General features: G+C 46.2%; 1 protein-coding gene across 5 annotated transcripts in view; it reads right to left on the bottom strand.

Annotated features, from left to right (window-relative positions):
* aopep (aminopeptidase O (putative)) overlaps positions 1-25099 on the bottom strand; it is a 115603-nt gene that overhangs the window by 68012 nt on the left and 22492 nt on the right. The window lies entirely within an intron of this gene.

Here is a 25099-nt window from a genome sequence, read left to right as displayed (position 1 = left end):
GCTGTAAATGAGAATGTGTTCTCAGTCAACTAAACTAGTCAAATAAAAGGTTAGCAGGCAAATAAACAAAAAACTTCAGATCCAACAACTTTGCTGGAAACGGTGGAGGTCCAATGTTTTTCATTTGATTTTACAGTCGCTTGGAGGCAGTTATACGCCGCGTCCCAAGTGGCACTTGTTTCCCTTTATAGCGCACTACTTTTGACCAGGGCCCATAGGGCTCTGAGATTTGGGAGGCTTTCATAGAGGACCCTCCTCTTCACCCCAAGAATACGGTGTGGCGAAGTGGATTAAACAATGTTTGTCGTGTATGACCCTCAGATAGGTTCAGGCATACTGTGTTCTGCACTTTAAATAGACATTTATCATATAGATGATATGAGGCGCAGATATGTTTATGTTCCGCCAGAGGAATACCTGGCGTGACCCTTTAGGTTTGACCCCGTGTGTGTGTGTGTGAGTGTGTTGTACATAGTACTATACACTATGCATTCAGCCATGCAGGTGAAATAGGACACAGCGATGTTTGTTCTGCCAGAGGAATACCTTAAACATCCCTTTAGGAATAGACAGCTCCATGTACACACTGCTCAGCAAACTGGATACAGTCTTATCAACACTATCCACCAATAAGAACCTTTAGTCAAAGCTCTGAGCCAATCAGAGTTGAGGAAAGGGGAGAAGAACAGACAGTGGTTTCTATGAAGGCAGCTCCCCTGCATTCCAGCGTAATGCTTAACAAATGTGAGACCGGGTTAGTAGTCCAAGCTCTGACGTTCTACCCTTCAGACCATTATTTGCGGCTGATAAAATAACCCACATTAAGAGAGTTGTCTTTTTTTCCCAATCAACGGTAAATGCTAGGTTTGATGAGGGTTTGGAAAGTTTCTCTGGTTACACGCGATGACAGTAAAACAAACAGCAAACAGCCTTGGTCACGCTGCAGCACAGCTCCCATTCGTGTAGTGTTCTGTTATCTGACATATATACGTGTGTCTACTGTTCGTCCTCGCTTTCCCATACAATAACAAACCAATGTATGGTGCCCCTTGTAAGTCATTTAGGTAGCAAGTATTTCATAGGTTATTACTGTGTACTGACCGTGTCGCCATGTCATTTCCTAGGTGATGTGTAACATAACATTAAGTGCCACAGACATTCCAGTCCGTGTAATAATCAATTGAAATAAATGGGTGAATAGCAAGCGTTATGGTGTGCATTTGAATATAATTCATGCAGGGTTCACAATACACTTACTATAACCATTCTGTCAACACACACACACACACACACACACACACACACACACACACACACACACACACACACACACACACACACACACACACACACACACACACACACACACACACACACACACACACACACACACACACACACACACACACACACACACACACAAGATATAACGACAACAGAATAGCTTCATCTGAGAGTTGTGACATAAATCATGTGACTCCTTTTGAACAGTGAGGTAGAAATTGTCTAATTTGTCATGGCTGACAACCAGGGTCACAGCTGCCAACCTTTCCTGGACCAACTTCTTCCCATCTTAAATAACACCCCTACCCTACCCTGAGGGCCTGAGGCTGGTGTGCGTGAGAGGCAGCCTATTTTTCACACAGAGAACAGCAGAAGAATGGGAGAGGGGTCACAGAGGTGCAAATGAATAGGCTTCTCTTTCCCTGCTCATATAACAGGGGTTGACGATCCATTCAGACGCTCTAGAACTCTATACACGTCTACTGTTCACCTGCTGGAAACTCAGGACTTAGAAAACCACAGTTCTCCTCAAAACAAACAGACCAGTAGACAGATTACAATCGTAATCCCTGGGACACACCTAAATGTTTCATGACCCAGTTATAAAAGGTGTGACCCACCATATGACATTGATCTAGCCCACCTAGAATCATTAGCATTCCCCCATTCTATTTCTGTGCTACGGTTAGGACCATGTGTTCATCCCAAATGACACCCTATTCCCTATATACTACACTACTTTGACCAGAGCCCCAATGGACCTAGGTCAAAAGAAGGGCACTATTTGGGAGCAGGAAAACCTCCCAGTCCTACCGATGATATCTATGTTAAACGTGAGTTCTGCTTCAAGGGTTCATAAGGAGGGCCTACTTTCTATGATAGAAAAACAAGCACTCAGAAACACTGAAAGACTGAAAGACACAATCCTTATTTTCCTTTCCTTTCCATAACCCAATTATTGAGCAAGATAAGTGGACTATGTGGGAAATCAGTGTGTGCAGACACAGGGTGGAAAGGATATATCACACAACTTATTGAAGAGGAAGTCAAACTCTGTCACTGGAGAGGGAGTTAGGATACACAACACACACACACACACACACACACACACACACACACACACACACACACACACACACACACACACACACACACACACACACACACACACACACACACACACACACACACACTACAGCCAGTCTTCCTGTTCCTCAACAACAACAAAAAATAATTCCCAGGGATAATTAACACGTTTATCAGATAGGATACAGGGAATCTATTATACGTGTGGTCTGTGTGTAATAACTCTATTATTAAGGTCAATGTTTAGCATCCTCACAAAAATCTGAAATACATCTAGTTCCACAACTAACAGTGTTTTTATGTTTACCTTGGTGGCTAGTAGCTGCAGATACCGAGGGAAGCAGTAGGACAGCAGCTGCTAAGATGAGCTTTATGAGTCTATTTTCTTCCCTATCTTGTTCCCCGCAATTGGATAAGCGGACCTTTTGTTGTTGGTTTTCCCGCAGTGTATGTGTGTTTGTGCGAGTGTACAACAAAAGAACGTCTTCCAGGGATGGTGCCTGCACGTGCTCTTAGGACGGAGGTTGAATCCGTCAGAGCGGTGACAAATAAAGTCGTCCCACCAGCGGCGTTGGCATGCAACAACAGCAACTTTCATACCCCCGCGATACACACACACACATACACACACACCCTGACTGTCCGTCAGTGACTGCTAGACCATGTCACCTACTGACCAAAAGTGACCTGCATGGTATTGGATATTAAGTCTAGTTAAATTTGACGCTCTAGTTTGACGCTGTGTTGCATCATTTTATTGCACTCTATCTAATGCTTTGGGACATTTTTGTAGCCCACCAAGTACAGTACCAGTCAAAAGTTTGGACACATCTACTCATTCCAGGGTTTTTCTTTTTTTACTATTTTCTACATTGTAGAATAATAGTGAAGACTTCAAAACTATGAAATAACACATATGGAATCATGTAGTAACCAATGTGAGATTCTTCAAAGTAGCCACCCTTATAATCACCCTTTGCCTTGATGACAGCTTTGCATACTCTTGGCATTCTCTCCAGCTTCATGAGGTAGTCACCTGGAATGCATGTACATTAACAGGTGTACCTTGTTAAAAGTTAATTTGTGGAATTTCTTTCCTTCTTAATGCATTTGAGCCAATCAGTTGTGTTGTGTCAAGGTAGGGGTGGTATAGATAAGATAGCCCTATTTGGTAAAAGACCAAGTCCATATTATGGCAAGAACAGCTCCAATAAGAAAAGAGAAACGACAGTCCATCATTACTTTAAGACATGAAGGTCAGTCAATCCGGAAAATTTCAAGAACTTTGAAAGTTTCTTCAAGTGAAACTGGCTCTCATGAGGACCGCCACAGGAAAGAAAGACCCAGAATTACCTCTGCTGCAGAGTACAAGTTCATTAGAGTTACCAGCCTCAGAAATTGCAGCCCAAACAAATACTTGACAGAGTTCAAGTAACAGACACATCTCAACATCAACTGTTCAAAGGAGACTGTGTGAATCAGGACTTCATGGTCCAATTGCTGCAAAGAAACAACTACTATTATTTTGTTTCCTTTATATAACTAGGCAGGTCAGTTAAGAACAAATTCCTATTTACAATGACCCCAGACAAACCGTAACCCAGACGACGCTGGGCCAATTGTGCGCCGCCCTGCGGGACTCCCAATCACGGCCGGTTGTGATACAGCCTGGACTCGAACCAGGGTCTGTAGTGACACCTCTAGCACTGAGATGCAGTGCCTTAGACACCAATAATAAGAAGAGACTTGCTTGGGCCAAGAAACACAAGCAATGGACATTAGACTGGTGGAAATCTGTCCTTTGGTCTGATAAGTCCAAATTGGAGATTTTAGGTTTCAACCGCCGTGTCTTCGTGAGATGTATGGTTTCCACCGTGAAGCATGGAGAAGGAGGTGTGATGGTGTAGGGGTGCTTTGCTGGTGACACTGTCAGTGATTTATTTAGAATTGAAGGCACACTTAACCAGCATAGCTACTGTACCACAGCATTCTGCAGCGATACGTCATACAATCTGGTCATGGAGCGGGACAGGACGCCGTGCCTGGACTGGGCACCGGCGCAGAGGAAGGCTCCGGCCATGGAGCGGGACCGGACGCCGTGCCTGGACTGAGCACCGGCGCAGAGGAAGGCTCCGGCCATGGAGCAGGACTGGACGCCGTGCCTGGACTGAGCACCGGTGCAGAGGAAGGCTCCGGCCATGGAAAGGGACTGGATGCCGTGCCTGGACTGGGCACCGGTGCAGAGGAAGGCTCCGGCCATGGAGTGGGACGTACCGGGCTGGGAAGGCGCACTGGAGGCCTGGTGCGTGGAGCCGGCACAGGTTGAACAGGACTGATGACACGCTCCTCAGGGCGAGTGCGGGGAGCCGGCACAGGACGTACCGGCTGGGAAGGCGCACTGGAGGCCTGGTGCGTGGGGCCGGCACAGGTTGAACCGGACTGCTGACACGCTCCTCAGGGCGAGTGCGGGGAGCCGGCACAGGACGTACCGGGCTGGGAAGGCTCACTGGCCTGGTGCGTGGAGCCGGCACAGGTTGAACCGGACTCATGACACGCTCCTCAGGGCAAGTGCGGGGAGCCGGCACAGGACATACCGGGCTGGGAAGGCGCACTGGCCTGGTGCGTGGAGCCGGCACAGGTTGAACCGGACTGATGACACGCTCTTCAGGGCGAGTGCGGGGAGCCGGCACAGGACATACCGGGCTGGGAAGGCGCACTGGAGGCCTGGTGCGTGGAGCCAGCACAGGTTGGAGCTGGCACGATCTCCCTCCTCCAACTGCTCCATCGACTCCCAGACGGTCTCTGGCTCTCTCCTCAGCTCGGCTGACCGCCCCTTGTGCCCCCCCCCCCCCAAAAAAAAATTATTGGGGTTGCCCTTGGGCTGTTTGTGGCCGCGGACCCCGGCGTCGTCGCTCCTATACTCCTTGGCGACTCCCGCCAAGGAAGGGTCTCGCATCCACCCAGTATTTCCTCCCATGTCCAACTCTCCTTTACCTCCTGGGCACACTGCTTGGTCCTGTAGTAGTGGGATATTCTGTCACGATCGTCATTTAAATAATCGGACCAAGGCGCAGCGTGAGTAGAGTTCCACATATTTATTACAGTGAAACTTCAAAACAACAAAGAATGAATGATCGTGCAAAACGTAGCGCACAAAGGCACTCACACAAAAACAATATCCCACATCGCAGGTGGGAAAAAGAACACACTAAGTATGATCCCCAATTAGAGGTAATGATTCTCAGCTGCCTCTAATTGGGAACCATACACATACACCGTCATAGAAATAAACTAACTAGAAATCCCCCTATTCACGCCCTGACCTAAAACACCATAGAGAATCCCGAGGGCTCTCTATGGTCAGGGCGTGACACTTAGTGGGATTATCACTTGTTTTTCAACAGGACAATGACCTAAAACACACCTCCAGGCTGTGTAAGGGCTATTTGACCAAGGAGAGTGATGGAGTGCTGCATCAGATGACCTGGCCTCCACAATCACCCGACCTCAACCCAATTGAGATGGTTTGGGATGAGTTGGACCGCAGAGTGAAAGAAAAACAGCCAACAAGTGCTCAGCATATGTGGGAACTCCTTCAAGACTGTTGGAAAAGCATTCCTCATGAAGCTGGTTGAGAGAATGCCAAGAGTGTGCAAAGCTGTTATCAAGGCAAAGGGTGGCTACTTTGAAGAATATAAAATATATTTTGATTTGTTTAACACTTTTTTGGTTACTATATGATTCCATATGTGTTATTTCATAGTTTTGATGTCTTCACTATTATTCTACAATGTAGAAAATAGTAAAAAATAAAGAAAACCCTAAGTGAGTAAAGCAGTGTGTATAGTCATAAAGAATTTCACTGTCAGGAAGCGAGCAGAAGTCCTGATACACTGTTATAAAACAACCCTGAGCCTTTTTGTCTGTACACTGTAACTTTATGCCACAGAAGACAACTCTGGCTAAAAGTAAGAGGTGTTCGGGGGAAGATCCAGAGTTAGTGCAAAACCAGTGAACGAGTGCTCCTCCATCCATAATTCATCCCTCCATCCTGACCAGAGGCCACTTGCTCCTCAGCAGCAGGACGGCTGGATGCATTATGCATCAGGTCCTATCATGGCTCTGTAATGACATCCCACCACCACCCACTTACAGAGAGAAAGAGAGAGAGACAGATACAGAGATGGAGAGAGTGTGTCTGGGTATGGGTGTGTGTGTCACCGACTGAAACTCGGACTGCCCCAAGAGGCAATTTGACTTCCTCTTCCTCCTCCCTGAAGAGTGCCACACACACGCACACATCAAAACCACCTTTGAGGTCCCCGGTCTCAATAAGAAAGAACTCAGAGAGCAGAGTGGCACTCCCTAATATTGGCTTGCGGGAAGTGTTGTCTGTTGTTTTTTTCTCCCTGCTCTGACTCTGTGGGCTTATTTTTCGACACAGGAGACTATTTGACCAATCTCCTACCCTCCGTCCTTTTTTAACAAGTCTGACTTCAAATGTCTGGCATTCCAGCCTGGCTGACGATCAGTTGTGTGCTGCTGTGCTGTGTTCTGTTCCCAGGCTGGCCCCAGAGGCCCGGCCAAATGCCACTCCATGTAGGGCCACATCACATGCAGGGCCCGCATCACATCCTGAAAATACTTATCACTGCAGATATCAGGCGCCATTACCAATGAGGAGACAGTCACATTCTGTGGTGTAGACCCAGCATATACACACATACATACACACCCACATACACACAAACAAAACCAGACAGACACACACACTCAGAGTCACCCCATCCTACCTCACCCACCCACCAACCCACCCACACAGACCCACAGTTGCACACACACACACAGCTGGTTCTAACTGAGTTGGTATACGTGCTGCTGATGTCCAGAGCATAACAGAGCAGAGCAATAGGATCCATATGGACTACAGAAAAACAACACACACAGTTGTGTATTACTATACTTGTGAGGACTTTTTTGCGAACAACAATTGATTCCCATTAAAGAATCCTATTTTTCCTAACCCCTAACATTAACCCCTAACCCCAATTCTAACCCTAAACCCTAACCCTAAGCCTTATTCCTTCTAAGGGCTGTCCAAATGTCTGAACTCTCCTTGATTTGCTATTCTTGGATTTCTGGTCTGCACAAGTATATTACAACACACAGACACAGTAGAGGAGAAGCCACTCAGACATTGTGTGTTATGTATCAGTGTGACCCGCTTTCTCTGCCTGTTAACTTCTTTGGGCTCAACTCCCGTAAACGGGATCGATTTGACAACATCCGGTGAAATGGCAGAGCGCCAAATTCCCAAAAATGTATTACAAATATTTAACTTTCATACATTCACAAGTGCAACACACCAAATTAAAGCTTAACTTCTCATTAATCTAGCCACTGTGTCAGATTTCAAAAAGGCTTTACGGCGAAAGCAAACCATGCGATTATCTTAGGACAGCGCCCAGCATACCAACACATGAAAATCAGATTTCAACCCGCCAGGCATGACACAAAAGTCAGAAATAACGATTTAATTCATGCCTTACCTTTGAAGAACTTCTTCTGTTGGCACTCCAATATATCCCATAAACATCAGAAATGGTCCTTTTGTTCGATTAATTCCGTCGTTATGTCTCCAAAATGTCCATTTATTTGGCGCGTTTGATTCAGAAAGACACCGGTTCCAACTCGCCCAGCATGACTACAAAATATCTAATAAGTTACCTGTAAACGCTGTCCAAACATTTGAAACAACTTTCCTAATACAACTTTAGGTATTTTTTTACGTAAATAATCGATAAAATTTAAGACGGGATAAACGGTGTTCAATACCGGATAAAAACAACGTGAAGCGCGTGACCTGGAGCGCGCATCAAAACCTTAGAGTGCACTAGGCTGGACCCTCGTTCTGAATTGCCGTACTTCTTAATTTCTCTAAAGAAAAACATCAACCAATTTCTAAAGACTGTTGACATCCAGTGGAAGCGATAGGAACTGCAAGCAAGTGCCTTATAAATCTAGATACACATAGAAACCCATTGAAAACACTGTCACCTCAAAAAGAAAAATCCTGGATGGTTTGTCCTCGGGGTTTTGCCTGCCAAATAAGTTCTGTTATACTCACTGACCATTTTAACAGTTTTAGAAACTTTATAGTGTTTTCTATCCAAATCTACCAATTATATGCATATCCTAGCTTCTGGGCCTGAGTAGCAGGCAGTTTACTTTGGGCACGTTTTTCATCCGGATGTCAAAATACTGCCTCCTAGCCCAAAGAAGTTAACTTGATTGCTCACCATTAGCATTTCAGAGGCCTGCTGTCTTTCAACATACTACAGAATAGACACACACACAGAGAGATAGAGAGTCTAGGCTGGTCTAGGTTCTGAAGCGAATGCAGATGTTTATTCAATCCGTGGTGTTGACGGTATGTAAGAGTCCAGACACGTCCTCAAAGGTCTAGAACCATGACGTCACGGCGGAGGAATGTACATTTAGTAGTGTGTCAGAGATGTTGGAGTAATCAGACAGGAATCTCCCGTCCCACCTCCAGCTGATCAAAATACAGGAAACACCTGACTAGAGCTCTATGGTGTTAGAGAGAACACATGCACACACACAAAGACGCATGCACGGCAGTGCACCGGACACACACACACACCATGTGACCTGAACAAGAAAAACTGAAGGCCTTAATTAGAGTTTTCCCTTGTAAGATCATGTGGTCAGAAAAACCCAAGGGTAATTACCAATGCTATTCAAATCCAACACCGGTGCATTGGTGTGAACAGCCAGTTAGATCGACATTACAGACAATAATAGGAGTCATTTGGTTGTAGGGGACAGATAAGACTCATTAGTGTTAAAGGGAAAGATTAAACCATTTTGAATGTTATATCGTATTTGTGCATCTTTGAGCGATGTTCTACCGATTCCCGGGGTTATTTCATGTTTTCGTGTGTATCTGAGCCCTTGCCATTCACGTTAATAGGATGATGTTTTTTCGATCGCGAGATCTTCTATCATACATGTTAGATTTCAATACCGGCCAGTGTCATAACACGGGAGGTTGTTTTCTCTCGATTGAGTCACTGATCCTATTTTTGCAATATTCCTACCTTGGGAAATGTCTAATTTAACAGAGGGTCCACCACATTTTTCCTATTTTTCTGCCTCTTCATTGCATGGTGCCGTTGCGAACGTCAGACTCTACTTTGCGAAACACACGATCTGCAGGTTGAACCTGGTGCGATTGTAGACTCCTAATTTACAAGTGCAGTTCGTTTAGGTGATTTTGTATCTACAGTAACTAGCTACTTCAAATTTTATTTTTATTTTTATTTATTTCACCTGTATTTAACCAGGTAGGCAAGTTGAGAACAAGTTCTCATTTACAATTGCGACCTGGCCAAGATAAAGCAAGCAGTTTGACACATACAACAACACAGTTACACATGGAGTAAAACAAACACAGTCAATAATATAGTAGAAAAATAAGTCTATATACAATTTGAGCAAATGAGGTGAGATAAGGGAGGTAAAGGCAAAAAAGGCCATGGTGGCGAAGTAAATACAATATAGCAAGTAAAACACTGGAATGGTAGATTTGCAGTGGAAGATAGTGTAAAGTAGAAATATAAATAATGGGGTGCAAAGGAGGAAAATAAATAAATAAATACAGTAGGGGAAGAGGTAGTTGTTTGGGCTAAATTATAGATCGGCTATGTACAGGTGCAGTAATCTGTAAGCTGCTCTGACAGCTGGTGCTTAAAGCTAGTGAGGGAGATAAGTGTTTCCAGTTTTAGAGATTTTTGTAGTTCGTTCCAGTCATTGGCAGCAGAGAACTGGAAGGAGAGGCGGCCGAAGGAGGAATTAGCTTTGGGGGTGACCAGAGAGATATACCTGCTGGAGCGCGTGCTACAGGTGGGTGCTGCTATGGTGACCAGCGAGCTGAGATAGGGGGGAACTTTACCTAGCAGGGTCTTGTAGATGACCTGGAGCCAGTGAGTTTGGCGACGAGTATGAAGCGAGGGCCAGCCAACGAGAGGTCGCAGTGGTGGGTAGTATATGGGGCTTTGGTGACAAAACGGATGGCACTGTGATAGACTGCATCCAATTTATTGAGTAGGGTATTGGAGGCTATTTTGTAAATGACATCGCTGAAGTCGAGGATCGGTAGGATGGTCAGTTTTACGAGGGTATGTTTGGCAGCATGAGTGAAAGATGCTTTGTTGCGAAATAGGAGGCCAATTCTAGATTTAACTTTGGATTGGAGATGTTTGATGTGAGTCTGGAAGGAGAGTTTACAGTCTAACCAGACACCTAGGTATTTGTAGTTGTCCACATATTCTAAGTCAGAACCGTCCAGAGTAGTGATGCTGGACGGGCGGGCAGGTGTAGGCAGCGATGGGTTGAAGAGCATGCATTTAGTTTTACTTGTATTTAAGAGCAGTTGGAGGCCATGGAAGGAGAGTTGTATGGCATTGAAGGTCGTCTGGAGGGTAGTTAACACAGTGTCCAAAGAAGGGCCAGAAGTATACAGAATGGTGTCGTCTGCGTAGAGGTGGATCAGAGACTCAGCAGCAGCAAGAGCGACATCATTGATGTATACAGAGAAAAGAGTCGGCCCAAGAATTGAACCCTATGGCACCCCCATAGAGACTGCCAGAGGCCTGGACAACAGGCCCTCCGATTTGACACACTGAACTCTATCAGAGAAGTAGTTGGTGAACCAGGCGAGGCAATCATTTGAGAAACCAAGGCTGTTGAGTCTGCCGATGAGGATGTGGTGATTGACAGAGTCGAAAGCCTTGGCCAGGTCAATGAATACGGCTGCACAGTAATGTTTCTTATCGATGGCGGTTAAGATATCGTTTAGGACCTTGAGCGTGGCTGAGGTGCACCCATGACCAGCTCTGAAACCAGACTGCATAGCGGAGAAGGTGCGGTGGGATTCGAAATGGTCGGTAATCTGTTTGTTGACTTGGCTTTCGAAGACTTTAGAGAGGCAGGGCAGGATATGTATAGGTCTGTAGCAGTTTGGGTCAAGAGTGTGTCCCCCTTTGAAGAGGGGGATGACCGCAGCTGCTTTCCAATCTTTGGAAATCTCAGACGACACGAAAGAGAGGTTGAGCAGGCTAGTAATAGGGGTTGCAACCATTTCGGCAGATAATTTTAGAAAGAAAGGGTCCAAATTTGTAGGGGTCCAGATTTTGCAGCTCTTTCAGAACATCAGCTGACTGGATTTGGGAGAAGGAGAAATGGGGAAGGCTTGGGCGACTTGCTGTGGGGGGTGCAGTGCTGTTGACCGGGGTAGGGGTAGCCAGGTGGAAAGCATGGCCAGCCGTAGAAAAATGCTTATTGAAATTCTCAATTATAGTGGATTTATCGGTGCTGACAGAGTTTCCTATCCTCAGTGCAGTGGGCAGCTGGGAGGAGGTACTCTTATTCTCCAAGCACTTTACAGTGTCCCAGAACTTTTTTGAGTTTGTGTTGCAGGAAGCAAATTTCTGCTTGAAAAAGCTAGCCTTGGCTTTTCTAACTGCCTGTGTATATTGGTTTCTAACTTCCCTGAAAAGTTGCATATCACGGGGGCTGTTTGATGCTAATGCAGAACGCCACAGGATGTTTTTGTGTTGGTTAAGGGCAGTCAGGTCTGGAGAGAACCAAGGGCTATATCTGTTCCTGGTTCTAAATTTCTTGAATGGGGCATGCTTATTTAAGATGGTGAGGAAGGCATTTAAAAAAAATAACCAGGCATCCTCTACTGAAGGGTTGAGGTCAATATCCTTCCAGGATACCCGGGCCAGGTCGATTAGAAAGGCCTGCTCGCTGAAGTGTTTCAGGGAGCATTTGACAGTGATGAGTGGAGGTCGTTTGACCGCTGACCCATTACGGATGCAGGCAATGAGGCTGAGATCTTGGTTGAAAACAGCAGAGGTGTATTTAGAGGGCAAGTTGGTTAGGATGATATCTATGAGGGTGCCCGTGTTTACGGCTTTGGGGTGGTACCTGGTAGGTTCATTGATAATTTGTGTGAGATTGAGGGCATCAAGCTTAGATTGTAGGATGGCTGGGGTGTTAAGCATGTCCCAGTTTAGATCACCTAGCAGCACGAGCTCTGAAGATAGATGGGGGGCAATAGCAGGCGGCAACGGTGAGAGACTTGTTTTTAGAGAGGTGGATTTTTAAAAGAAGAAGTTGAAATTGTTTGGGTACAGACCTGGATAGTAGGACAGAACTCTGCAGGCTATCTCTGCAGTAGATTGCAACACCGCCCCCTTTGTCCGTTCTATCTTGTCTGAAAATGTTGTAGTTAGGGATGGAGATTTCAGAGTTTTTGGTGGTCTTCCTAAGCCAGGATTCAGACACGGCTAGGACATCCGGGTTGGCAGAGTGTGCTAAAGCAGTGAATAAAACAAACTTAGGGAGGAGGCTTCTAATGTTAACATGCATGAAACCAAGGCTATTACGGTTACAGAAGTCATCAAAAGAGAGCGCCTGGGGAATAGGAGTGGAGCTAGGCATTGCAGGGCCTGGATTCACCTCTACATCGCCAGAGGAACAGAGAGGAGTAGGATAAGGGTACGGCTAAAAGCTATGAGAATTGGTTGTCTAATACGTCCGGAACAGAGAGTAAAAGGAGCAGGGTTCTGGGGGCGATAAAATAGCTTCAAGGTATAATGTACAGACAAAGGTATGGTAGGATGCGAATACAGTGGAGGTAAACCTAGGCATTGAGTGATGATGAGAGAGATATTGTCTCTAGAAACATCATTGAAACCAGGTGATGTCATCGCATGTGTGGGTGGTGGAACTGAGAGGTTGGATAAGGTATAATGAGCAGGGCTAGAGGCTCTACAGTGAAATAAGCCAATAAACACTAACCAGAACAGCAATGGACAAGGCATATTGACATTAAGGAGAGGCATGCTTAGCCAAGTGATCAAAAGGGTCCAGTGAGTAGTGAGGTCGGTTGCGGTCACGGCGATTCAGACAGCTAGCAAATTGGGTAGCAAATTGGCAGAAGATGGTCTGTTATTAGCCCCCTCGTGCGTTTCTGTCGGTAGATTAGTGGGGTTCCGTGTGGTAGAGGGGTTATAGTTATAGTGGCCCAAGAAAATTGGCCAATAGACCTATTCAGATAGCTGTCTTATCGGCTGCTAACGATGAGCTGGCCGCAGATGGGCGTTCAGGTTACGTCGCGACGGAGGGGCCAGTTGGATAACTCCCTCAGGCAGATAACGTCGGTAGTCCAGTGGTGAAGGCCCGATGGGGCTCCGCATCGGCAGTAAAACGGGTCCGGATAGGTGATTGTAGCCCAGGAGTGGCTGATGGAACTCTTCAGCTGGCTAGCTCCAGAATAATTGATGTTAGCTCCGGGACCGATGTTAGCCAATAGTCACCCGGATAGCAGCTAGCTAGCTGCAAGATCCAGGTGTAAATGTCCAGAGCTTGCGGTAGAAATCTGGGGATATGGAGAGAAAATAGGTCCGGTATGCTCTGGTCTGAGTTGCGTTGTACAAAACTGGTGATAGCTTTCGAGCTAAGGGATAGCTGATGACCGCCAACCGTGGTTAGCTGAATTCTAACGTTAGCTAGTGAACTGACTAACTTCTGGCTAACTTCTGGCTAGCTTCTGTTATGGATTTCAGATTTGAGGTAAATAATAAAAAAAATGTAAAAAAAATTGGTGAGGCGAGTTGCAGGAGAGTGTTTTGATGTTGAGTTTTTAGAAAAAAATATATAAAAAAGATATGCGAAGAAAATATGTAAATATATATATATATATATACACACATATACATATATACATACATATACATATATCTATATACACGGGACGGGACACGACAAGACGAGGACAAAGGATGTCTGACTGCTATGCCATCTTGGATTGCAAAATGCTGATTTTGACTTTGGTATTATTGTGACTTTGGCATTATTGTGTAGCCAGCAAGCCCATATAGAGAACATTGCATTGTAGGTTTTGTAGTCGACTTGAGCTGTAACAGATTTCCACAATGATTTTCACACGTTGATACCAACATTATTATAACAACAAATTGAAACATCTGTAAATCACATACATAAGCTATAGATGTGTCAATGCTCAATAACCCACGTACAGATGTATGTATATACAGACAGAACAGCCAAACTCTGAGATTTGACAACCTGTGCAGTATAAAACGGAAAACCCTGCTACTTTCCCTCAGACTGCAGGCAAAGCCCGACCCGTCGAGACAATTTGTACTGAACATTACACAGTGCTGGGTTTGAAATATCTCGTTCCGACGTTAAGATGTCTGGCTCTACCCAGACTAATGAAATTACCTACCATCCTCAGTCTCAAAGAGCCTGTCATAAAAAAAGATACTGCATAAACATCCCCTCACCACACAATGAGCCCATCCATCACCTAATGGAATGGGTGCAGTGGACTCATCCATTAGTCAGTGGAATGGGTGTGCAGCGACAGGCCTGTCTTGCAAAGGCTGTTAATCCAGAGTTATGGTACAGTGTGCCAGTGTTACTGTTAAACACAGGGCAGATGGCAGCTGCTGCCAGCTCCTTTATATTACAGATTAGACGGTTGAAAAGGCAATACAATGTCACTCTTCAGACACCACAGCCATAGATGGGGCAATACATTGCATAAATAGTGTAGATAATGTATACTATATCACTGGGTCTGCTGAACATCGGCCTACAGCTGGTGGTGTAGCTTTTACTGTAGCTTCTCACCCGAAAGTTGAGTGATTTAATCAAAACACGGTCTGGATGGAAAAGAGACAATCTCACTATGAAATTCTGCTTATTTCATCCGCTCTTGTGATTTTAACGCGGTCTGCATCCATTGTTTGTATAGCCTCGTTCAGAGGCAGAGTATTCATCCCGAAGAAAGCAATACCATATCTGACCATCATCTGGTGAGAATATGACAACAACAAATAACTCTACCCTGACCATCTCTCTGTGGCTGACCAGAGGGAACATTAGTTAACCATTCACCAGAGAGAGAAAGAAGATGCAGCTTTATTGCATGGGAATCTGGCACTATGTTACTCACCACTCGTGTACTGCCAACAAAGCCTTGTTTCAGACCAAAGAGCATGTCAGCGAACACTCAGAAAAGCTTTATTAAGGATCACTTGTAGCGGGAGCAGAAACAATGAGCGGATATTACTCTATCTTCCACACTATATTTCTGATCAGTGTTTAAAACATCCTTTTCAATTGTTCACTCCTTTTTCACATCTGCTATGACTTATCGCGTGTCAATTCAACTCAAATCGATTCTGAAAGCTTCAACAAGAGCAAGTTATTGTGTTTCCTTCAAAAACGGCATAGCATTTTGTGGCAGAGTAAGGGTTAAAAGCAGGCACTCGAGTGCTGAGAACCTTGTGGGGACGGACGGTAACCTATACAACAGATCGAGAGCAAGGAAGTGGAGGCCCCAGATAACCAGGGGAGGAATGTTCTTGTAATAACAACACACTTTCTAAATTGGACCCTGCTATCTTCATTAAACAACCAAGAATACTTTTGAAGTGAAGAGGGGTGGAATTCAACTACAGGGGGGGTGAGAGGAAGGGCAGAAAATGTATTAAAGTGCAATAAGGCCCTAGAAAAAAGAACCAGAGAGAGAAATCTAGTCGTTTAGCAATTACTACAGTGTGTCTGGACATTCCTGCCTTTATCCCCAGGTGCAGGCATGCAGAGCCTTCCTCCAATCGTCAGGTTTTATTGTGTGCGTACAGGAGAGAGGAGTCCACTTAAGACGTGGAGAAAGAGCTAGCTCATCCTTGACTATTTGATTAACAGCTGTCTTTGGTGACAAAGTCCCTCGGTCTGAAAGAGACGCTCTCTGTCGCACACTTCTAGAGTTACCGACCACCTTACTTTGGAGAGGGGAGAAGAAAGGAAGGAAATCCACTGAGAGAAAGAGAGGAGGGGGAGAGGGAGAGGGAGGGAGGGGGCGGCAAGGACAGAAAGAGAAAGAGGGAGAGAGAATAAAGGAGACCATGAGACAGAGAGCGACAATAAGGCAAGGAAAATCTCTCCCTTCTCTCTCTCTCTACCACTAACTCTCCTTTTTTTGGCCTATTAGGGTTGAGACACATTCCTAATGCCTCACATCTGTCTCCCACACTGTGACCACATCACATGGGATTCCTCTCCGTCTTCCCCTCCTCAGCCCTCTATCTCTCCCCTTTTCTCACCAACCCATGAGCTTTCCTCATCTTCCCCCTTTCTCTCCCCCGCCCCGCCCTCTCTCTCTCTCTCTCTTCCCCTTTAGATGGGTTAGCCGACAGCGTCAGGGAAACGTTATGCAAGCTTCCATGGGGCAGAAGTCAGCGTGTTGTTGTGACTCTGCTCGTCTCAGCTCGTTTCGTCTTGCTCTTGATACCATGTCTTGTGTTGAGGTATTTTGACAGATTTCACGTCAATGCTAATATGGCTCAAATTCGCTAGCTAGCTAGCTAACCAACAACTGTAACAATGTATTTGAGAGACAACAAGTGCTCATTGTGCAAATGGATTTATGTTTTCAATAAACATTGAAGATGAAATATAGCTTACATGTTGTCAACAATCAAAGCCAACCCTGTATATTTTCCCCCATAGCTGAGCACGCGTCAGTTTTGTTGCTAAACAACTATCCCTGCCTCGCACCCCCTCTCATGGTCAATCTCACGTCTCACAGCACCAACCAGTCCTGTCAGATCTGGTCACATGACGTTCAATGTGGAGTTAAACATCAATAACTCATAACATTGGTCACACTGAGAGGTTAGGGTGCTACGGGAGTGCCATGGGGGTGCTATGAGGTGTCCTGGTCCCACCAACTAACGTGAGGACATCATGACATTGTCATATCATCATTGTTTCCACCCACGGAGTTGTGTTTTTGGACGGAAAGAGAGTCTGTTATCAGCTGGGAAGACTTAACTAATACAACTCCTCCGACAAACTCCCCATCCACCACTAACAACACAGAGTACACATTGTTTTATTAACTGAACAAACATGGATTCTGAAACTGAAATGAGTTCCGTTGAGTTTTTTTATTCTAACTCCAGAAACTTCTGGATATCGGTTTGCTTGAATAGAAGCCTGGGCCCAAATCAATAAAGGCTCAGAGTAGGACCGCTGATCAAGGCTCAGGTCCCCCCTGTCCATATAAATATGATCTCAAAGGCAAAACTGATCCTAGATCAGCACTATCCTGAGATGCTTTTTGAATACAGGCCATGTCCTCTGTACTTAACCCAGGGTTAAGTGGGTTGAGCGAAGCATAACTCCAGCCTGTGACAGACAGCTCAGCTAGTGAACTAAACTGCTTCAGGACAGAAGCTGTACCCTGGGGGGTATAGCACACACACACTCTTCTTCACTTCCTCCCTACGGGTACCATTGGCCATCCTTACTTCCTGAAACCCATAAACTATGCAGTGGTCTGAAGTCAAGCTGAAAATCTTCCTCTACGACCCCTCACAGAGGTCAGGAGGTGGACATAACTCAGGCCTAGTGTATCTGACAGGTATATTACCACCTAGTTCAGCCGGTGAGGCCGTGGATCTGGCATTTTAACAACCTGCTAATTCTTTACATATTTGTTAAATCAGGTGTCTTCCAGGTGTCGTCTCTACTGTAGTTCTCCTTATATCACCGATTCCCTCCCAGATAGGTTAACCTTCTCGTTTCCCTATCCATTAGGACCCATTCACACCGAGGCAGGAGAGGCAGGAGAGACAATATCAGGTCAAACTCTCTCTGAATAGAAAATAATACATCTTGAGAACAAAGTAATTGCTTGTGCAGTAAGCCGTTCGTTGTGTGCTATTTTAGTGTTGTTCTAATTGGGATAATAGTTGTGATTGAGGGAGTTGGCAGGGGCTCTGTGTGAGCTGACGTGATGAGAGGGAGAGAGAGAGAGAGAGAGAGAGAGAGAGAGAGAGATGACATGCTGCGAATGAGCGTATCAGTGCCCGCCATCTAGCACTGAAAGGGGGGGGGGTCTGCCTCCATCGAGAAAACAACCAAATGACATAAGGGCACTTTAATGAATCCTAACCTACTCAAATGTATCCTGTATGTGAGGATCAGCCATAACCTAAGGGGAAAATGATGACAAAAGACTGTTGGGTTTGATAAAAGGTGCTCCAGTGAGAAAGCATCCTGATATATCAGGCAAAACAAATAGCAAACGATGTGCTCATTCCAAAGTTATTTTGCTTCTCTACAGAACAGAACTGGTTCTACATGTAGTCCATCAACAATGAATAGGACAGCACTCACTATATAGTAGATTTATTAGAAGATTCATATGAATAGAAGATTAATTCTGACATGCAATGGGATAATACATCTCAGAAATCTATTATATTGTGTCAAATAAATAACACAATATCTCTCTATGATATTTCTGATGTCATCCAAGCACACTACTAAGCACATTACCAGACTATTGTTTTAAAACTGTGCGTCATTCAAATGCACTATCAATACCCTCTCCGCTATGTGAGGGAGAATGAACCAGTCCAGAATAATACCCTATTTCAAGTCCTTGGGTCATTTCCGTCTAAAAACTGTGGAAACCACCAGATTTTCCTGCCGGGAGAAATATCCTTATTTGCCCACGTGGCGAGCCGAGTATTCCTGCTATGTCCTGCTGCTTCTGAAAGGGCTGCTGAGGGACACACAGCCAGCCGCTTCAAAGAGCGGGGGAAATGCCGTGCCCTTCCTGAAACTCCCTATTGGAACAGGGTGATGTGGCCCGACGTGATGGGGAGATTATGGGCGTACACACACACACACAGACAAAAAGTGTATGCACGCACACACACATAGTAGCATACATACACACACACACAGGCACACAGACCTGCATTAGGTCATTCCAAAGTCAAACAGGGACAGAGCTGAGTCATGTGTGTGTTATGATAAATCTGTTAGATATCAATAAATAAATTGAAGAGAAGTGATACAGAGCAGTTAACTCCTCCACATTCATCTACACTGTCATACAGACACAAGACATTTTCATCAGGAAGCAGCAGCAGCAGCAGAGTTTGTGTGTGTGTGTGTGTGTGTGTGTGTGTGTGTGTGTGTGTGTGTGTGTGTGTGTGTGTGTGTAGACCTAAAAAGTCCCCACAAAGTAAAACAAGGAAATGTCTTCCTATTTTAAGCTTAGGGGTTAGGTTTAGGGTTAGCGTCACAATTAGGGTAAGTGATTAGGTTGAGAGTAAGTGGTTAGGTTGAGGGTTAGGAGTTAGGTTTAGGTTACGGGTTAAGGTTAGGGTTAATGTAAGGGGTTAGGGAAAATACAATTTTGATTGGAACTACATTTTAGGTCCCCACATAACGAGAAGGAGGTATTAAAGTGACCCTGATCTCAGGCCTCTCTCTGTGGGGGGTGTCTGGATCTCTATACGCTGTGTGTGTATGTGGGTGTGCGTGTTTGTGTACATGCATGCAGAGATTGTCAAAAGATAGATCTAAAAGTATCTTAATACAAATACAAGATACCTGACAGACCAATCAGTCAAAATAAAATACAGATACTTTTGCAAAGTATTGTATCTAGATACAATATGCACGTTGCAATGAAACGTACAACGTAATTAGCGTATTTAAAACTGTCCTTTTGTGATGCGCAGCGGGGAACTAGTTCTGTACGATGGAGAGTGGTGGGGTCGATAAACCAGGAGGATTCTCCATCATCATTTAGATCTCCAGTTTGATAACATTTTGGTTTCCCAGTAGATTACAACAGCGATGGACAAAGAGAGAATGTTTCCACAGCTCAACCAGAATAGCCTATGCAGCTGCCATCACCTCAAACATGTTGACACATTTACGCTGACATCACTCCAGTATTCCTACCACTGGAGCAAGAAGGAAATGCAAAAAATAACATTGATTATATGCTGCTGTGCTACATGTGTACCATAAAAACACCTTGCTTGACGTAGAAACAGGTGAACAGTTTTGGAACACTGAGCCATTGACTGTCTGGCTGCACCAGGTGACTGTTACGAGTGGGTTGCTTTTGACAATAAGGCACCGGACTACAGCCATATAGTTTGAATCTACTGTGGCAGACGGCAGGGAGAGGTGAGGGGTTATTGAAGGGAGATATCTTGTAGCCCACTGGCTCCACCCCCGAGCCTTATATGGACATCCTGCCCCAACGAGGCGAGCCTGTGGATCATTAAGCCAGGGAGTACTTGGGGACAAAGAGGAGGCGGCCTGCACTAAGGGGGCAGAGAATGGAGAGGGAAGAGTGTGAGTTATGAAGAGTGTGAGAAGAGAGAGAAAGAGAAATATCTGTGATTACCTGTTGTGACTTGGACTGTCAGATTACCCCACTGTGTACCGGTTTGGTTGAGGACCCGTGTTTTAGGATTACCCCAGGAGAACGGAAGGGACAACAAGAACAGATTGTGGACTGTGAAATGGTTAGTGAATTCCCCCCTTTTCCCCAGTGTGCAAAACTCCCTAATAAACTCCCCATTTGCATTCTAGTTGTGCTCCTTGTTCGTGTTTGGTTATTGAACTTGGTGACATGGAAACCCCACACCCTTCAACCTGCTACATGTGGTGGAGAATGCGGGCAACCCAAACCAGGCTCAATAACTAAACACGGAGCACAATGGAAGCATTGGTGAAACAGCTGGTGGAGGCGAACATAGCGCAGCAGGCTATGCATCGGGAGCTGCTGGAGGAACAGAGTCAGCAGACTGCTCTCCTGCGAGCTGAACTCAGCCAGCTGACAGCCGCCCAGGTCGGCACGGCGGCAGGCACAGCAGTCTCTTGTCCAAAAACCCAGTAGGTTTATACTGAAGCTGACAGAGGCTGACGACATCGAGGCTTACCTTTGAGAGGATGGCGGCTAGGGAGACATGGCCCCATGAGCAATGGGCCACCTTGCTTGCACCCTTCCTGCCAGGTGCGGCACAGAAGACCTATCAGGATCTGATGGCTGACCAGGCGACGCATTACGAGGAGCTGAAAAAGGAAATCCTGCCGGTATGGTTTCACCCTGATTAACAGGGCACAAAGATTCCATGATTGGGCGTATTATCCTACAGCACCTAAAACACTTGATGCTCACGCCCATCGAGAAAGTGGTCATAGATAAATTTCTACGCTCTCTCGCGTTCAAAGCAAAACAAATTAGCAAGCCAAGCTAACCCGTGGAGCGCAGATCAGCTGGTGGAACTGGTGGAAGGACAACAGGTGGCTTTGGAGGTCCTGTGCAGCGAACAACCACGGAAGGCAAAACCCTGCACTCGCCCGAAGAAGCAAAAAAGGTCGGAGGACCACACCGGAACCCTGGCCAAGGATGGGGGGACACCAACAGCCAGCTCCTCGAGACGACGCCCCTTCCTGGACAGCAGGAAATGCTACGAGTGTTGCGAGCCGGGACACATCGCCTGGAACTGTCCAAACCATGATGTCCCGATGCCTTCGGCCTCAGCCAGTGAGGTAGCCACTGGGCGGCCCTGTGGCTTGCTGATGGCATGCTGGGCTAAGGAGAGTGGTCCTTCCCCTGTCACCCCGGTAAGAGCCAACGGAAAGGACACCATGGCACTTGTAGACTTTGGGAGTATGGTGTCCCTGACATCGCCCAGTCCCCGAACCTGGCTGACACCGTGGTCATCACATGTATACACAGTAAGACCAAGGACTACCCTACCACACTCCTCCACCTACAGACCACAAAGGGACAACACACGGGGCCAGTGGGAGTCGTCCTGAACCTGCCTGTGCCGGTCCTTATTGGGAGGGATTTCCCCACGTCTCCGGACATACTATTCCGCCAACTGTGGAATAGTATGTCCGGAGACGTGGGGAACCAGAAGTGAGGAGGAAGCCAGAGAGGTGGGAGGGACGCCAGAAGGAGGGATGCCCGGATGTGTGGATTCCAGGAAGTGGACCCCCAGGTGTCAACAGAACCCCTCTCGGAGGGTGACTCGGGTGAAGCAAGACTGGAGGGAGAGGTGGCGAGTCTGGAAGACATGTTCCCGATGGACCATGAGGTGGTGCCAGAGCCCGCCTCTCTAGCGGGCCGGTTTGGCACGGCCCAACTGGAGGATCCCAACCTGGCCAGCGCTCTCCAGCAGGTGACTGTGGTGGACGGAAAGCCCATGGAGGGGGTAAGTCAAATCACGCCCTTTTTCCATAAAGAAGTTGCTGTATCAGTTTGTGAAGAAGAATGACGAATGCATGGAGTTTGTGCCCCGTCCCTTTGTACCATCTGTCCTGCAGTTGGCGCACTCCCACCTTCTTGGGGCTCACCTAGGGGTGGAGAAGACCTTAGACAGGATCAAGGCATGATTTACTGGCCGGGGGTGAAGAGAGAGTGGAAGATTACTGCCCCAGTTGCCTGTAGTGCCAGCAGGTGGTGCCAAAACCCCACTTTCACAGCCCCTTAATTCCCCTACCCATTAATTCCGTCCTTGGTGGGACCTCTACCCAAGAGAAACCGAGGGCACCAATACATCCTGGTGATTCTGGATTATGCCACCAGGTACCCGGAAGCCATTCACCTGCACACCATGGCCACCAAGGGAATCGCACGTGAGTTAGTCATGCTGTTCTCCTGAGTAAACATCCCGATGAGATATTGACAGACCAGGGAACCCTGTTCATGTCGCGAATTATGAAGGATCTATGCAAACTAATGAAAATAACCCAGTTGCACACCTCAGTGTATCACCCGCAGACCGATGGGTTGGTGGAATGATTCAATCGAAACCTGAAGCAGATGCTAAAGAAGGTGATGGAGGCTGATGGAAAGAATTGGGATCAGCTGCTACCCTACCTGATGTTCTTGATCCGAGAAGTGCCCCAAGGTTCGACAGGACTCTCTCCCTTCTCTCCCACAGATCAGGTGCAGCCAATGGAAATGCTAATGCCCTCTCCAGGAGGGATGCTCTAGGGAGAACACTACACAGAACAAAAATATAAACGTAACATGCACAATTTTAAAGATTTGACTGAGTTAGTTTATATAATAAAATCAGTCAATTGAAATAAATGAATTAGGTCCTAATCTATGAATTTCGCATGATTGGGAATACAGTTATGCATCTGGTCACAGATACCTTAAAAAAGAGGTAGGGGCGTGGATCAGAACTAGTCAGTATCTGGTGTGACCACCATTTGTCTCATGCAGCGCGACACATCTCCTTCGCATAGAGTTGATCAGGCTGTTGATTGTGGCCTGTGGAATGTTGTCCCACTCCTCTTCAATGACTGTGCGAAGTTGTTGAATATTGGATGGAACTGGAACTGTCGTACAAGTCGATCCAGATCATCCCAAACACGCTCAATGGGTGACGTGTGGTGAGTATGCAGGCCATGGAAGAACTGGGACATTTTCAGTTCCCAGGAATTGTGTACAGATCCTTGCGACATGGGGCTGTGCATTATCATGCTGAAACATGTGATGGCGGCGGATGAATGGCACGACACTGGGCCTCAGGATCTCCTCACAGTATCTCTGTGCATTCAAATTGCCATTGATAAAATCCAATTGTGTCCATTGTCCGTAGCTTATGCCTACCCATACCATAACCCCTACGCCACCATGGGGCACTCTGTTCCCAACGTTGACATCAGCAAACCGCTTGCCCACACAACGCCATATACGCTCTGACAAATCATGGTCCAAACACACCAAGACAATCTTGAAGAGGGCACGACAGCAATGCCTATTCCCCCTCAGGAGGCTGGAAAGATTTGTCATGGGTCCTCAGATCCTCAAAATGTTCTACAGCTGCACCATCGAGAGCATCCTGACTGGTTGCATCACCGCTTGGAATGGCAACTGCTCAGCATCCGACCACAAGGCACTACAGAGGGTAGTGCGTACAGCACAGTACATCACTGGGGCCGGGCTTCCTGCCATCCAGGACATCTATACCAGGCGGTGTGTCAGACGAAGGCCCAAAATATTGTCATAGACTTCAGCCACCCAAGTCATAGAATATTCTCTCTGCTACTGCATGGCAAGCGGTAAGTCTGGGACCAAAAGACTCTTAATAGCTTCTACCCCCAAGCCATAAGACTGCTGAACTGTTAATCAAATGGCTAACCGGACTATTTGCATTTACCTCATTATTTACTCAAATTTTTGTTTTCCTGATTTTCTTGTAAAGTCTCAATATACACTCACTGGACTCTAACCACACACTCACACATACTACACTGACACTTCAACACATGCATATTGGCGCCACACACACACATTCACATTCCTTCACACTCTTCAAATACGCTGCTGCTACTCTCTGTTTATTATCTATGCATAGACACTTTACCCCTACCTACATGTACATATTACTCAATTACCTACACTAACTGATTCAACTGTGCAGAGCACACTTCTCCAGCGTGCCGAACACCAGTCAGGTCAAGACCTTGGTGAGGACAATGAGCACACATGAGCTTCCCTGAGACAGTTTCTAACAGTTTGTGCAGAAATTCTTTGGTTGTGCAAACCCACAGTTTCATCAGCTGGCCGGGTGGCTGGTCTCAGACGATCCTGCAGGTGAAGAAGCCGGATGTGGCTGTCCTGGGCTGGCGTGGTTACACGTGGTCTGCGGTTTTGAGGCCGGTTGGACGGACTGCCAAATTCTCTAAAACGACGTTGGAGACGGCTTATGGTAAAGAAATTAACATTAAATTATTTGGCAACTGCTCTGGTGGA

This window comes from Salmo salar, chromosome 24, assembly GCF_965601325.2.
Source record: "Salmo salar chromosome 24, fSalSal1, whole genome shotgun sequence".
NCBI lineage: Eukaryota > Metazoa > Chordata > Actinopteri > Salmoniformes > Salmonidae > Salmo > Salmo salar.
The sequence above is the reverse complement of the archived record's forward strand: the minus strand, read 5'-3'. Positions and strand labels throughout refer to the sequence as shown.